The following is a 5,562-nucleotide window of genomic DNA, read 5'->3' as shown; positions in this document are numbered from 1 at the left end:
ATTTCTCTCGCTCGATCCGCAGAATGTTGCAGATCGAGCGAGAGCCGTGTTTCGGAAATTTTTTTTTATTTTTGGCAACTTTGTTAATTTAGTTCCTAGCCTTTATTAGACTTTTATTCTGTTTTTATTAAATTTTATCAGACGTTTTTTGAGAGGATTGGAGGCTAGCGTTGGTTCTTGAAGATTAATTCCTAAGTTTTCTTCTTTTCTTTGAATTTTTATGAATTTTATTATGAATTGTGTTGGCTAGTTTTTAATACTTGGTTAAGGAAGACGAAGCCCTTGATTAATTTACTCGTGAGATTTGTGTTTTACAGAGTTTGATTATTGTTGAGTATCAAGTATTATTCTGATTTATTTCATGATTGTATGTTTGATTATTAGATTGATCACCTGATAATTCTTATATATAATCTAATGCTAAATTGGAGTTTGAATCCATAATTGTTCGAATTATCTGATTTGCGAAGCAACTACAATTAATAATCGTCCGCTTGTGAGATTAGGAATTGTAGGGATAATAATTGACTAGGCTAAATTCATCCGCTTGTGTATGAGTTGTCTAGATTTATCAGTTTTACTAGTTTGCATGCTATCGTGAGTTTAAATCTAATCGCTTGTATTGGGTTGATTCATTGATAAGGGTTATCTTAGAACGCTTGTGTTTAGTTAACTAAGATTAAGGTAAAACAAAAATTTAATTTCCAATGATGAATATTGAACGTGATTAAAGATTTTTAGATAATCGATGATCGAACGAATGAAATCAAGGGTGTAGTTGACCGAAACCAAGTCTCGTCTCCTATTGAATTTCTTCAATCTTTATTTAATTTTGCATGCTAGTGAATTTTAGTTGCTTAAATTTCTTAGTAGTTAATCCAAACTTGAAAACCCCCTATTTTATTTATTTAGAACACTTTTAAATTTACCCTTCCTCGTGGGAACGATCCCTACTCACACTACTACATTTTTAGTGATTATCTGATTGAGTTGGGTAATTTGGGCGTACACGATAAGCGCGACCAAAAACACTTAAAAATAATATAAATGCACACAAAATAGACATAAAACTATCACGAAATAATGCATACAAAATGCACTTATCAACACCCCCATACTTAAACCTTGCTCGCCCTCGAGCAAGACATGCAAAAACCATATTCACAAAAAAACATAAGTAAGGACGATTCATGAGAGTTCACAGCCTCCGAGAACTTCAATCACAAAACCAAAAACACAGACATGCTCTCAACTTTTCATAATACACTTTCGGTTTAACGTGAACGTGTGTGTGTGAAATGTCATTCCAGTTTCATGCAACTTAGACCGAATTCATCTCAAAACTGCTTAGCGACCTATGACAAATTAGTGCAAGTTTCACTCTTCAAGTGCCCATTCTTTCCAACAACCTCTAGACTAAACTCACCTCCCTTGAGATAATGAATTACACACTTCCGGATTTTGCACCCGGCATTGTTTTAGCCCCAATAATTACCCGCTAACTTAGCTATAACTAAAATAGGATTCAAAAAAATTTTCTCTTCTTTTTTTCTTTCTTCTAATCCCCTCGTCTATAGCCCGGATGGAGCATCAACTCCATGTTACCCGCATACTTAGCTAAGGAGCAATGATTAGAATTTCAATCATTGTCCAAGCCCGGATGGAGTTATAAATTTTTTTTTTCTCTAGGTGCGCCCAAGATCATAAGTGTAAATTAGAGCCTCATCAAAATTCATAGAGCACAATTAAGATCCAAAAACCACCTATTGTCGTGCAATGGTCAAACAGACAAAAACTTCATCAAATCTTTCGTTACACTCCACTGGTCTAACACAAGTGCTTATAAATATTCACAGTTCAACCTACAGTTTCTCATGTCCAGTCAAGAGCAAATTTTTTCAAAAATCCATTTTTTTTCAAATAAACTTCATCATCATAAGCTACCACGACTCATCCTATTCATGCAAGACAACACAAACAACAACAAAATGATATGCATGATTACGAACCAAACACAAAAACTAAACCAAATGAATGCAAACAGAATGAACACAAAATATAATAACCAATGTAATAAACTAGTCTACCCCCCATATTTATCCAAAGAATTGCCCTCAATGCTTCAAAACAATGAACATAATGCATACAAACACACAAATGCAAAGACGAACAAAAACACAATGAGAACAAAAATAACACTCCCCTGGTTTTCGATTCAACCTCTTCCTTCTTGACAATATCAGCTGGGACAACAACATCAGACTGTGTATATCGGCAGGCTCAGCAAACTGGCATAGGAAAGAAACAAAAATTCAAATAAAAAGAAACATAAACAAATATTAAAATAAAGAGCAAGGAAAAGAACACTGGGTTGCCTCCCAGTCAGCGCTAAGTTTATAGTCTACAGCCCGACTATGCAGAAGCAACCATCAAAGAGCGGCTGCCACCCATAGTAAGAATCATACGACTCTACGTATGGGTCTTGATTTCCTTCGCCCTCAAGCTTGGCGTGATATATACTTTGTAAGCTCGTCGGTCCAACAACACTTGGTCTGAAATTTTTCTTTTGGAAGGAGACTCTGAATTTAGGCTGAAGCTCATAGAGGATGGAATATGCTGGAGGTGGCGTCAATGACAAGAAAGAATCTTCTAACGGTGTACATGAAACGACCATTGACGAGGTAAAATATGTAGCCTCGTATGTTTCTTCCTTCTCCATTGTCACTTTTGATTCATCCTTACAAGAAGATTCCTCAAAAAATATTTCCTCATGCTCTGGCTCAATTACTTCACGCTCTTGGCAGATCTTAGAAACTGGTTCTCTATGAAGCGCAATCTGTTCATCCAAAAGACTCAAAAATTTGTTGCGGCTTTCGAAGAACTGGTTTGTCTCTTCCTGCCTTTTCACAAAATTCTCCAACTGAGCCACATGATCTTCAAAATACCCTACAAACTCTTCTTGATGCTCCGGTGGTTTGTTCGCAAAATTTGTGGAGTTGAATTCTATAGGATATTTGTGACTTCAACCTTGCAATGAAGGATCACAATGCCAATGGTAGTCGAAATCCGCCATATCATTTAACAAGTGCATAGCACTGTCTTCATCTCTTCTGAACAGGTGACTGCCAGTGGCCAAAGCTCCATAATCCACCCAGCTTCTTGTAGTCTCATCCAAACCACCATAAAAAATTTGACTGAGCGTGTAGTTCGAAAATTGATGACATGGAAATCTGTTCGCCAATTCATTGAATCTCCCCCAAGCAGCATAGAAAGGCTCTGAGTATTGTTGGCCAAATCTTGTGAACACCTGTCGATAATCCATCTCCAAGTACCTCACAACACTACAAGAAATATGGTCATTGACAACAGTGGAAAGACAACGCTTTTGACAAAAAGCGTTGTAAAAAAAATAAGCACAACGCTTTTATAAGAAAACGTTGTCATAAAACTTTTTTTTTTGTTATCCACAACGCTTTTTAAAAAAGCGTTGTAGTAGCTTTAAAAAAACGCTCATCCACAATGCTTTTTAAAAGGCGTTGTGGATGAGCATTTTTTTAAAGCTATACTACAATGCTTTTAAAAAAAACGCTCATCCACAATGCTTTTTAAAAGCGTTGTGGATGAGCGTTTTTTTTAAAACATACCACAACGCTTTATTGAAATAGGGTTGTCCAATCCTGACCCAAAATAAAATATATGCTTACTATTATTTTTCTCTCTCCTTGAATTCTCTCTCTCTCGGCCGATCTTCTTCCTTTCTCCCATCACCGTTAAAAAATTTCAAGCTCCGATCTACGCCGCCTCGTTGCTTGAAAAAATGATTTGAGCATAGATTTAGAATCCTCTCGTCGAGGGATATCTTCCAGTACCTATTTCCCTAATTTTTAAGCACGCTCCGTCGAACCCTTTTTCTTGCCGCCATCGTTTCGCCATCCCTTTCCCATCGCCGTCCGTCGCCTAGGCTAGGAGGAAGGTTGTTTAGGTTGTTTGGAGCTTTATTTCGAATCCTGGAGGTATATTTTGAATTCTAGGTTTTTCGATTTTTGGAATTTTTTGTTTTCGAATTGATAATCACTTGGTTTCACAAGGAACGTGGAAACTTTTGGTTAATCAACTTGGTTAATTAATTTTTTGTGTTTGTGTTTAATATCAGGTCTTAAGTACTCCATACAAGAAAAATGGAGCTCCCGTTCAGCGCCATCAGGTCTTGGGATTCTCTTTGATTTCACGGCATCGCCCACTTCTACGGTTTTATTCGCCAACTCTGTAATTCCTTTGGTTTGTCGCTCGTGGATTTTGTGTTCTTGATTAATTAATTTATATGCTCACTCGGTTAACTCTATAACTTATTTTATTCTTGATTGAATGTTAATTTAATTTGTAATTTATATTATTGCTCGCTCGAATTATTTCTTTATCTTGTGAAATCATTTGGATTAGATGAGTTTCGTTGAGATGATATATATCCTTTGCCTATTGCCTTTCATGCAGGGACTAAGATATTATCATGCCTCGTGCTTCTGGAACTATGGCCTTTCCCAGGTCTCTTTGAGCCGTAAGTTAAGTAATTATGTCTTCTGATTTGCATTTTCTAGCAAATTGGCAGAATGGGAGTTTGCATATTTTTGGAATAACGTCTTATGACTTAGGATTTGTGTAGTAAATTATTTTCATTGGAGGAAAATAAAAGCATATGAGGCAATTAAAGCAATAAAAGAATTCGAGGAAAAATAGAGTGGGGGCGAGGAGGAGAGGGGAAACGGTGACACTTTTAGGTATACTAATTTAAAATGGATATTAGGTATTATACGCGGAGTCCAGTACATTTTTCTTGATGGAACCATAAAGATATATTGGCTTAAGGTAAATAACATGGTAAACAACGCTTGCAACTTGAATCTTTTGTTTTCGAGCCACATATTTTGCCTCGAACATTTTATATAAATGAATTGATTCTGCCGAAAGATCTGTCTAGTGTCTCCTCCACGTATATAGGGAACTCCTTCTATTGGTGCTGGAAAATTAATGTTTTTAGTTCTTGCCGTCTTGTCTTAACTTCATCTGCTTGTCTCAATCATTTTTTGTTAGATATAAATGAATCCAAAACATATATGATAGGACTAATCGAGGTGTGTCATATGGCTAAACGGTTCAAAAAACATCAAATCGATGCGTTGAATGAAGTGTTTGAAGAATCCAAACACTTGACTAAACAGAAGAAGCTCGAGCTTGTGGGAGTTACAGGACTGGATGTGGAGCAAATTACGAGCCAGTTCAACAGAGAACGATCCAAGAAACGATGCCGGGAGAAGATGGAGGACTTGGAGAAAATTACCAATCTCGTGGTCAGGTACGTGCTTATCAATAATTTTGCCTTTTTCTTTCTCCCTGGTTTTTACTTGGTATGTTTTAGGCAGGATGCCTTTACATTCGACGTGTTGGAGGTGCCTCAAGGATCAGGTTCTGGATTTGTATGGGATACTCTGGGCCACATTGTCACAATTATCATGTCATTCGGGGTGCTTCAGATCTCAAGTACCTTCTTCAATCAATTTTTTTTTT

At 36.7% G+C, this 5,562-nt stretch overlaps 1 long non-coding RNA gene across 1 annotated transcript; it reads left to right on the top strand.

Annotated features, from left to right (window-relative positions):
- Positions 1-3,734: 3,734 nt before the first annotated feature.
- Positions 3,735-4,614, top strand: LOC140877101 (uncharacterized). The gene is made up of 3 exons (XR_012149236.1): positions 3,735-4,013; positions 4,162-4,266; positions 4,492-4,614. It is a non-coding gene; the product is annotated as an uncharacterized lncRNA (long non-coding RNA).
- Positions 4,615-5,562: the final 948 nt, after the last annotated feature.

Source organism: Henckelia pumila, chromosome 2 (genome assembly GCF_033568475.1).
Source record: "Henckelia pumila isolate YLH828 chromosome 2, ASM3356847v2, whole genome shotgun sequence".
In the NCBI taxonomy this organism is placed as follows: domain Eukaryota; kingdom Viridiplantae; phylum Streptophyta; class Magnoliopsida; order Lamiales; family Gesneriaceae; genus Henckelia; species Henckelia pumila.
The sequence above is the reverse complement of the archived record's forward strand: the minus strand, read 5'-3'. Positions and strand labels throughout refer to the sequence as shown.